This window comes from Pseudoliparis swirei, chromosome 21, assembly GCF_029220125.1.
Source record: "Pseudoliparis swirei isolate HS2019 ecotype Mariana Trench chromosome 21, NWPU_hadal_v1, whole genome shotgun sequence".
Lineage (NCBI taxonomy): Eukaryota > Metazoa > Chordata > Actinopteri > Perciformes > Liparidae > Pseudoliparis > Pseudoliparis swirei.
The window spans coordinates 1,098,024-1,109,870 of record NC_079408.1 but is presented as its reverse complement, the minus strand read 5'-3'; the positions used below and the strand labels follow the sequence as shown (position 1 = coordinate 1,109,870).

The 11,847-nt window shown below is 44.2% G+C and overlaps 1 pseudogene; it reads right to left on the bottom strand.

The window, feature by feature from the left end:
* Positions 1 to 3,607: 3,607 nt before the first annotated feature.
* On the bottom strand, positions 3,608 to 11,577 carry LOC130212227 (endothelin receptor type B-like; annotated as a pseudogene).
* Positions 11,578 to 11,847: the final 270 nt, after the last annotated feature.

Below are 11,847 nucleotides of genomic sequence, written 5' to 3'. Positions count from 1 at the left end.
GGGCTTTCGGTTTCATGCCCTTCAAAATAAGAGTCAATACTCCATAGAAGTAACAAGTACTAATACCCCTCTGTCAAATACTTTAGAGAAGTAACGAGTACTAATACCCCTCTGTCAAATACTTCATAGAAGTAACGAGTACTAATACCCCTCTGTCAAATACTTTATAGAAGTAACGAGTACTAATACCCCTCTGTCAAATACTTCATAGAAGTAACGAGTACTAATACCCCTCTGTCAAATACTTCATAGAAGTAACGAGTACTAATACCCCTCTGTCAAATACTTTATAGAAGTAACGAGTACTAATACCCCTCTGTCAAATACTTTATAGAAGTAACGAGTACTAATACCCCTCTGTCAAATACTTTATAGAAGTAACAAGTACTAATACCCCTCTGTCAAATACTTCATAGAAGTAACGAGTACTAATACCCCTCTGTCAAATACTTCATAGAAGTAACGAGTACTAATACCCTCTGTCAAATGCTTCATAGAAGTAGCAGTACTAATACCCTCTGTCAAATACTTTATAGAAGTAACGAGTACTAATACCCCTCTGTCAAATACTTCATAGAAGTAACGAGTACTAATACCCCTCTGTCAAATACTTTATAGAAGTAACGAGTACTAATACCCCTCTGTCAAATACTTCATAGAAGTAACAAGTACTAATACCCCTCTGTCAAATACTTTATAGAAGTAACGAGTACTAATACCCCTCTGTCAAATACTTTATAGAAGTAACGAGTACTAATACCCCTCTGTCAAATACTTCATAGAAGTAACAAGTACTAATACCCCTCTGTCAAATACTTCATAGAAGTAACGAGTACTAATACCCCTCTGTCAAATACTTTATAGAAGTAACGAGTACTAATACCCCTCTGTCAAATACTTTATAGAAGTAACGAGTACTAATACCCCTCTGTCAAATACTTCATAGAAGTAACAAGTACTAATACCCCTCTGTCAAATACTTTATAGAAGTAACGAGTACTAATACCCTCTGTCAAATACTTTATAGAAGTAACAGTACTAATACCCTCTGTCAAATACTTCATAGAAGTAACGAGTACTAATACCCTCTGTCAAATACTTTATAGAAGTAACGAGTACTAATACCCCTCTGTCAAATACTTCATAGAAGTAACAAGTACTAATACCCCTCTGTCAAATACTTCATAGAAGTAACGAGTACTAATACCCCTCTGTCAAATACTTTATAGAAGTAACGAGCACTAATACCCCTCTGTCAAATACTTCATAGAAGTAACAAGTACTAATACCCCTCTGTCAAATACTTTATAGAAGTAACGAGTACTAATACCCCTCTGTCAAATACTTCATAGAAGTAACAAGTACTAATACCCCTCTGTCAAATACTTTATAGAAGTAACGAGTACTAATACCCCTCTGTCAAATACTTCATAGAAGTAACGAGTACTAATACCCCTCTGTCAAATACTTTATAGAAGTAACGAGCACTAATACCCCTCTGTCAAATACTTCATAGAAGTAACAAGTACTAATACCCCTCTGTCAAATACTTTATAGAAGTAACAAGTACTAATACCCCTCAGTCAAATACTTCATAGAAGTAACGAGTACTAATACCCCTCTGTCAAATACTTTATAGAAGTAACGAGTACTAATACCCCTCTGTCAAATACTTTATAGAAGTAACAGTACTAATACCCTCTGTCAAATACTTCATAGAAGTAACAAGTACTAATACCCTCTGTCAAATACTTCATAGAAGTAAGAGTACTAATACCCTCTGTCAAATACTTTATAGAAGTAACAGTACTAATACCCTCTGTCAAATACTTTATAGAAGTAACGAGTACTAATACCCTCTGTCAAATACTTTATAGAAGTAACGTACTAATACCCCTCTGTCAAATACTTTATAGAAGTAACAAGTACTAATACCCCTCTGTCAAATACTTTATAGAAGTAACGAGCACTAATACCCCTCTGTCAAATACTTCATAGAAGTAACAAGTACTAATACCCCTCTGTCAAATACTTTATAGAAGTAACAAGTACTAATACCCCTCTGTCAAATACTTCATAGAAGTAACAAGTACTAATACCCCTCTGTCAAATACTTCATAGAAGTAACGAGTACTAATACCCCTCTGTCAAATACTTTATAGAAGTAACGAGTACTAATACCCCTCTGTCAAATACTTTATAGAAGTAACGAGTACTAATACCCCTCTGTCAAATACTTTATAGAAGTAACGAGTACTAATACCCCTCTGTCAAATACTTTATAGAAGTAACAAGTACTAATACCCCTCTGTCAAATACTTTATAGAAGTAACGAGCACTAATACCCCTCTGTCAAATACTTCATAGAAGTAACAAGTACTAATACCCCTCTGTCAAATACTTTATAGAAGTAACAAGTACTAATACCCCTCTGTCAAATACTTCATAGAAGTAACAAGTACTAATACCCCTCTGTCAAATACTTCATAGAAGTAACGAGTACTAATACCCCTCTGTCAAATACTTCATAGAAGTAACGAGTACTAATACCCCTCTGTCAAATACTTCATAGAAGTAACGAGTACTAATACCCCTCTGTCAAATACTTCATAGAAGTAACGAGTACTAATACCCCTCTGTCAAATACTTTATAGAAGTAACGAGTACTAATACCCCTCTGTCAAATACTTCATAGAAGTAACGAGTACTAATACCCCTCTGTCAAATACTTCATAGAAGTAACAAGTACTAATACCCCTCTGTCAAATACTTCATAGAAGTAACAAGTACTAATACCCCTCTGTCAAATACTTTATAGAAGTAACGAGTACTAATACCCCTCTGTCAAATACTTCATAGAAGTAACGAGTACTAATACCCCTCTGTCAAATACTTCATAGAAGTAACGAGTACTAATACCCCTCTGTCAAATACTTCATAGAAGTAACAAGTACTAATACCCCTCTGTCAAATACTTCATAGAAGTAACAAGTATTCTTCTTCTTCTTCTTCTTCTTCCTCTTCTTCCAGACGCCTGAACAGCGCCATCTCGTGGTCATAACTGCTCCACGTCATTAGGTTACATCATACCATTTCACTGTCAAATACTCTCTTGAAGTTAAATATCACGTTCAGGATTCTTATTAAAATATAATTAAATCCTCCATAATTAACGTTAAACGTCATTAAACTCGACGCATTGCAGAAGTATACAAATAAATAATCAGAGTAAGTTTATTAATATACACACATTAATATACAAAGAGGTGGAAAACACACATAAATACTGTTTAAAATCACAATATTATAGAGACTAATATCAATCGGCGATAATAGTGATGGCAAACTATTACAATTATATATATATATGTGTATATATATATATATCACATATTTATATATGTGTTTATATATATATATTTAAATGTATTTATTTAGTCATATAAATATATATATATATATAATATAGATATATCTTTATATATCATATTTATATCTTTATATATATATATGATATAAATATATCTGGATATATATGTATGATATAAATATATGTGATATATATATATGTGATATATATATATGTATATCACATATATATATATATATATATATATGTATATCATGTAAATATAATTGTAATAGGAGCAGATTGTCTTCATTTATTCCACCGTGAGGTGTTTAGGTGTAATGGCCCCACTCCGCCGGCAGAGGCCGCTAGTGCTGTTTAAACTGGTTTAACTTCTTTACAGGTAAACAATATAATAAATACACAAAACAACCATATGAGGTAAATGAGTGATTATATTCATTCATCCTGGTTTACGTGTTTATGCATTTTAATAACTTATTACTGCATAGCTTCACGTTTTATATTAAATAAACCAATGAAAGTATAAAAAGTACTAACAAGTATGTTTATAATATAGTCTATGGAATATAAAATATAGTATCTCGAACTGAATAAATACACAATAACAAGATCAGTGTGGGCGATGATGATGATGAAGATGATGATGAAGATGATGAAGATGCATACTCTCTCTCAGTGGTCAGTGTGGTGGAGAGGCAGCATGCTGTTGGAGAGAGCCAGAATAACACCAACAGCACAGACAGGACTAGAGAGAGAGGGGGGGGGGGAGAGAGGGGGAGACAGTTTGATTACAAAGGTTATAAACCCTAAAATATATTAAATATCTATATATGTATACATATATATGTGTGTGTGTGTGTGTGTGTGTGTAAAACACTTTTATATTTAAAATATATGTTCAGAATTGAGATGATTGTCAGTTGCAAAGGGCGTCACCGACAGTGTTGTTGTACTTCCTCTCTCCGCCAGCAGGGGGCGGCAGAGCGCACTCACTCACCCACTGACAGGAAGCTTCCCACAGGCCTCCGCGAGAGGTCACGCCCCCTCCGTGTTTACCACACATCTCCTCTCACGCCCTCTGGCCCACGGCTCCTCGCCAGCGCTCTGTTTGTTGTTGTTGTTGTTGTTTACCTTGAAGCAGTTGTTGAACTTCTTGGAGACGAAGTAGAGTATTATGGGATTGATGCAGGAGTTGATGGTCGCCATGTTGATGCTGAGGTAGTCGAGCAGCAGCAGGAAGCTGCACCACAGAAGAAGAAGAGCGTCAGTCTGAAGGGTTCTAGGTTCCCTCACTTCAGCCGCTGTAGAAGGTTCTAGGTTCTCTAGGTTCTCTCACTTCAGCAGCTGTGACAGGTTCTAGGTACTCTCACTTCAGCAGCTGTAGAAGGTTCTAGGTTCTCTCGGTTTAACAGCTGTGACAGGTTCTAGGTTCTCTCGGTTCTCTCACTTCAGCAGCTGTGACAGGTTCTAGGTTCTCTCGGCTCTCTCACTTCAGCAGCTGTAGAAGGTTCTAGGTTCTCTCACTTCAGCAGCTGTAGAAGGTTCTAGGTTCTCTCACTTCAGCAGCTGTAGAAGGTTCTAGGTTCTCTCACTTCAGCAGCTGTGACAGGTTCTAGGTTCTCTCACTTCAGCAGCTGTAGAAGGTTCTAGGTTCTCTCAATTCAGCAGCTGTGACAGGTTCTAGGTTCTCTCACTTCAGCAGCTGTGACAGGTTCTAGGTTCTCTCACTTCAGCAGCTGTAGAAGGTTCTAGGTTCTCTCACTTCAGCAGCTGTGACAGGTTCTAGGTTCTCTCACTTCAGCAGCTGTAGAAGGTTCTAGGTTCTCTCACTTCAGCAGCTGTGACAGGTTCTAGGTTCTCTCACTTCAGCAGCTGTAGAAGGTTCTAGGTTCTCTCGGTTTAACAGCTGTGACAGGTTCTAGGTTCTCTCGGTTCTCTCACTTCAGCAGCTGTGACAGGTTCTGGGTTCTCTCGGTTCTCTCACTTCAGCAGCTGGCAGCGGTGCGCGTCGTGCGGCCGGTAGAAGGTTCTCCTCAGCAGGCGGCTCAGGTGAAGAGGGAAGGAACACAGAGCGAACACCAGAACCAGGGAGAACACGGCCTTAGCCACCTCCCTCCTCTGGGAGAGAGAGAGGTGAGAGAGAGGGGGGAGAGAGAGAGAGGGGGGAGAGAGAGAGGGAGCGAGAGAGAGAGAAGGGGAGAGAGGGGGGAGAGACAGAGAGATAGAGAGGAGAGAGGGGAGGGAGAGGGAGGGAGAGAGAGAGAGAGGAGAGAGAGGAGAGAGGGGGAGAGAGAGGGAGAGAGAGAGGAGAGAGAGAGAGGGGAGAGAGAGAGGAGAGAGAGAGAGAGGAGAGAGAGAGAGAGAGAGAGAGGAGAGAGAGAGGAGAGAGGAGAGAGAGGAGAGAGAGAGAGAGGGGAGAGAGGGGAGAGAGAGAGGGGAGAGAGAGGGGAGGGAGAGAGAGGGGAGAGAGAGGAGATAGTGAGGGGAGAGAGAGGGGAGAGAGAGAGGAGAGAGGGGAGAGAGAGAGAGGGAGAGAGAGGGAGAGAGAGAGAGAGGGGGGGGGAGAGAGAGAGGAGAGGGAGAGAGAGAGAGTGAGTGTGTGTGTGTCTCTCTGTCAAGTCAAGTCTTTTATTGTCAGATACACAGAATGACACAGGGTCAGACTGGGCACTGAAATTCTTAGGACAAGGCACCACAACAACTACCATAGCAAACATAATATAACATAACATAACATGACATACACACTGTACAAGAACTCTGAACATAATACTAACATATATACATATAATACACATAATAACTAGACTACAGACAATGGGAGTAGCAGGAAGTGAAAGCAGGTAGTGCAATAGAAAGTGTAAGTGTCAGTACAAGGCTGAAAGTGACAGTGTGTGTAAAGTGACGAGTGTAAAGTGTCGATCGTGTGTCGGTGTCCATTGAGCAGCCTGATGGCTCTCGGGAAGAAACTGTTCTCCAGTCTCTGTGTGCGAGACCGGATCCTACGGGACGCCTTCCAGAGGCAGCGGGTGAACAGGCTGAAGGCTGATGATGGCAGTCCTTTAGGATCCAGTCTTCCTGAGGCATCGTGTGGTCTGTGTCCTGCAGGGAGCTCCCTACCGATGATGAACTCCAGTCCTGACCACACGGCGTCGGGCCTTGCGGTCCTTGGCTGTGCAGCTCCCACACTGTGATGCAGTCAGGATGCTTTCTATTGGGCATCTGGAGACATTGGTGAGGATGACTGAATCCATGCCAAACTGCTTCAGTCTCCTCAGGAAGAAGAGGCGCTTCCGGGCCGCTTTGACCAGCTTGTCTGTGTGAGCAGACCAGGTGAGGTCGTTGCTGATGTTGACCCCGAGGAACCTGAAGCAGCTGACCATCTCCACTGCAGAACCGTTGATATGCAGGGGTGCTCCTCCACCTGCCGTCTCCTGAAGGCCACAATCATCTCCTTTGTCCATGTGTGTGTGTCTCTGTGTGTGTGTGTGTGTGTGTCTATGTGTGTGTGTGTGTGTCTATGTGTGTGTGTGTGTGTCTATGTGTGTCTCTGTGTGTGTCTGTGTCTCTCTGTGTCTATGTGTGTGTGTCTATGTGTGTGTGTCTATGTGTGTGTCTGTGTCTGTGTCTCTGTGTGTGTCTGTGTCTTTCTGTGTCTATGTGTGTGTGTCTATGTGTGTGTGTCTATGTGTGTGTCTGTGTCTGTGTCTATGTGTGTGTGTCTCTGTGTGTGTGTGTGTGTGTGTCTGTGTGTGTGTGTCTCTCTGTGTCTATGTGTGTGTGTCTGTGTGTCTGTGTGTGTGTGTGTGTGTGTGTGTGTGTGTGTGTGTGTGTGTCTGTATCTCTGTGTGTGTGTGTGTGTGTCTGTGTGTGTGTGTGTGTGTGTCTGTGTGTGTGTGTGTGTGTGTGTGTGTGTGTCTCTGTGTGTGTGTGTCTCTCTGTGTCTATGTGTGTGTGTCTCTGTGTGTGTGTGTGTGTGTCTGTGTGTGTGTGTGTGTGTGTGTGTGTGTGTGTGTGTGTGTGTGTGTGTGTGTGTGTCTGTATCTGTGTGTGTGTGTGTGTGTGTGTCTGTATGTGTGTGTGTGTCTCTGTGTGTCTGTGTGTGTGTGTGTGTGTGTGTGTGTGTGTGTGTGTGTGTGTGTGTGTGTGTGTGTGTGTGTGTGTGTGTCTGTATCTCTGTGTGTGTGTGTGTGTGTCTGTGTGTCTGTATGTGTGTGTGTGTCTCTGTGTGTGTCTGTGTGTGTGTGTGTGTGTGTGTGTGTGTGTGTGTGTGTGTGTGTGTGTACCTGCTTCAGGTGCTCGCTCAGGGCGACCCTCAGGTTCCCTCTCCGGTGCTGCAGCATCTCCCGGGCCATGAGCCCGTAGAACCCGGCGGAGCAGAGCAGCGGAACCACGAAGTAGAAGCTGAACAGCCACCAGTCCTTCACGTCGCGGTAGAACTGCAACGGAGGTTCTGTTAGGTTCTGTTCGGGGAACATCAGAACCCAGAACCTCCGAAGGTCCAATCTGAGGTTCTACCAAACCTTTCAGTGGTTCACCAAGTTCTGGAACCTCAGAGAGCTGTGGACCTCAACACACAGTAGACCCCCGACCCAACAAAACCCCGACCCAACAGAACCCGACCCAACAGAACCCGACCCAACAGAACCAGACCCAACAGAACCAGACCCAACAGAACCCGACCCAACAGAACCCCGACCCAACAGAACCAGACCCAACAGAACCCCGACCCAACAGAACCAGACCCAACAGAACCCCGACCCAACAGAACCCGACCCAACAGAACCGTAACACTCACGGTCATGAAGGGCGTCCTGGGCTGCAGCATGCAGGTCGCCATGGTAACGTTGTTGTACTCGAAGGTCACCATGTCGAAGCCGACGGCCTCCGGCACGGCGAGCAGGCCGGAGAGCAGCCAGATGACCACGATCTCCACCGCCGTCGCCGTGGGAACGCCGGAGCGCTGGACCCGGGACCAGGACGCCACCGCGCGGTACCTACACGGGAAGTTCTGTTATTACCGCATTCTCTCTCGTGACCACCAGGGGGCTCCTCTGGTTGTATAGAAGTCTATGCTTCATGTGTTGAAGCTGCATTCTCTCTCCTGACCACCAGGGGGTGACTCCTCTGGTTGTATAGAAGTCTATGCTTCATGTGTTGAAGCTGCATTCTCTCTCCTGACCACCAGGGGGCTCCTCTGGTTGTATAGAAGTCTATGCTTCATGTGTTGAAGCTGCATTCTCTCTCCTGACCACCAGGGGGCGACTCCTCTGGTTGATTAAACATCTCTTGTCCTGCTTTGTGATATAAATGCTTAGAAGGTGCCTCATATTTCTAGACTGAAATAATATCAACATTATATTGATTATAACTGAGGATGTTTGTCGTCGCCTCTGACGTCTTTGGTGCGTTCAGAGGCGCGATGGAGCCCTGAGTGTGTGTCTCTGGTTGTGTGTGTGTGTGTATGTGTCTCTGTATGTGTGTGTGTCTGTGTGTATGTGTGTGTCTCTGTATGTGTGTGTGTGTGTGTGTGTGTCTGTATGTGTGTGTGTATGTATGTGTGTGTGTATGTGTGTGTCTCTGTGTGTGTGTGTATGTGTGTGTCTCTGTATGTGTGTGTGTCTGTGTGTATGTGTGTGTCTCTGTATGTGTGTGTGTGTGTGTGTGTGTGTGTGTGTGTGTGTGTGTGTATGTATGTGTGTGTGTATGTGTGTGTCTCTGTGTGTGTGTGTATGTGTGTGTCTCTGTATGTGTGTGTGTGTGTCTGTGTGTGTGTGTCTGTGTGTGTGTCTCTGTGTGTGTCTCTGTATGTGTGTGTGTCTCTGTGTGTGTGTGTGTGTTACCTGTCCACACTCAGAGCACACAGGTTGAGGACGGTGATGCCGACTGAAGCTTTCTGCAGGAAGGGGAGGAGCTTACAGAGGACCAGGCCCAATGGGCTGCCGGCAAACGGCCAGCGCATGGCCAGGAGCTGCACACACACACACAGACAGACACACACACACACACACACAGAGACACACACACAGACACACACACACACAGAGACACACACACACACACACACACACAGAGACACACACACACACACACACACACAGAGACACACACACACACAGACACACACAGACACACACACACACACACACAGAGACACACACACACAGAGACACACACACACACAGAGACACACACAGACACACACACACAGAGACACACACACACACAGAGACACACACACACAGAGACACACACACAGAGACACACACACAGAGACACACACAGAGACACACACACACAGACACACACAGAGACACACACACACAGACACACACAGAGACACACAGAGACACACACACACAGAGACACACACAGAGACACACACACAGAGACACACATGAACATGATATTTCAGAGCCGTTATCAGCGTGACCTTTGACCTCCTGACACAGAGGTGTCCCAGCATGCCGTGCGGCACCTTGTACATGTTGATGGGCATGGCGATGGCGATGAAGAGCAGGTCGCCCAGCGCCAGGCTGGCGATGAGCGCGTTGGGCCCGGTCCGCATGCTGCGGTTCTGCCCGATGATGCGCAGCAGCGTGGCGTTGCCCACGACGCCCACGGCCAGGATGGCGCAGGACAGCGCCGCGTTGATGAACTTGAAGGCGGTTCTGATGGAGGTGGCGTGCAGGCACTTCGGGGGCGGCGCCGCCGGGCGGCCGCGGAGCACCGGGGTGGAGTTGGAGGCCGGGGGGGGGCGGAGCCTCGGCCCGCCGCCGCGAGAGGACGGCGGCGAGACGGCCGTCTCCTGGGCCCGGTGGGCCGGCGCCGGGTCGGGCGGGTTCCCTCCGACCGACGCCAGACACCCGGCGACCAGCAGCACGGCGACCAGGGGGGGAACCCGGGGCCCGGAACCTCCTGGACCCATTCAGCTGAGCGGACAGAACCGGTTCTGAAGGACGGGAGCCGGGTCCAGGAGAGAGAGAGAGATCAATATTAGGGCTGTCAATCGATTAAAAAAAATTAACTCATTAATCGCACATTTTAAAATTGCGATTAATTAATCCGTGTTCTCTGCTCTCTGACTGACAGGCTGCTAATGAGCCTCACCTGTGAGGTGGGAGGTCCTTTGTGATTTACTGAGTGTTCATTGGTTGTTTTTTCCCCGAAATGTTGACAGACAAACGGATTGACCAATCACGGTGAAGGTTTCGTGTGACGAGTTCTTTCCGCGCCGCGTCCCCCGACACGTCGCCCCTCCGTTCCTCTGTGTGTCAGAGGGGGAGACCCGATTGATTCATCCACGAGTTTAAACTGATTTATGATCCTTATTTTCAAGGAGAAATAATTGTTTTAAAAACGGAAACAGTGTAAAAACTTCAACGAACACTGGAAGTAAACAAAGTTGCGTTAATTGCGTTAAAATATTTTAGTGCGTTAACGCGGCCAAATTAATCGCATAGATTAACGCGTTAACGCTGACAGCCCAAATAAATATATATATATATATATTTATATATATATATTTATACATATATATATACATATATTTATATAAATATATATTTATATACATATTTATATATATAAATACATATATTTATATGTATATAAATATATAAATACATATATTTATATATATATAGAGAAATATTTATATTTATATACATATATATTTATATACATATATATTTATATACATATATATTTCTTCCCGTGAGTCTTGAGGAGAGTTGTTCTAACAAAGCTCTGAAAAGTATTTACTTCTCACCTGTTGGTGTTTCTTCTTCTTCTTCTTCTTCTTCTTCTTCTTCTTCTTCTGTGGTTTTTAGTTCAATTGAATCCAAAGTCTTCACTCCAATGTAGTAGAGGAGGAGGAGGAGGAGGAGGAGTGTGCTCTTCAGCGTCGAGGCTCAACTAAAGGAGTCAAACAGATGAAGCTGAGCTTCCTCTGTCTCACTCCTCCTCCTCCTCCTCTTCGTTACAGTGGAACATCTAGTAAACACTGAAGTGACTGAACTTTTACTATGTGACACACACACACACACACACACACACTCACACACACACACACACACACTCACACACACACACACACACACTCTCTCTCTCTCTTTTCTTTCATTCTCTTCAACTTATTGAGACTTTAGAAAATAATCAAATCTTCATGTTGAGCTCATGGAGAAGAAGAAGAGGAGGATGAGGTTCTGTATCTATAGATGGAAACATCTATATTCATATGTATCTATTCATCTACCATCCCTCCATCCCTCCATCCCTCCATCCTTCCATCCCTCCATCCCTCCATCCTTCCATCCCTCCATCACGACTCTGACCTCCTCACCAGTTCAGTTTGTTGCAGTAAAGATAAACAGATGAAGGAGTACGTGACTGGGACCATGCAGCCACACACACACACACACTCACACACACACACATAGACACACACACATAGACACACACACATAGACACA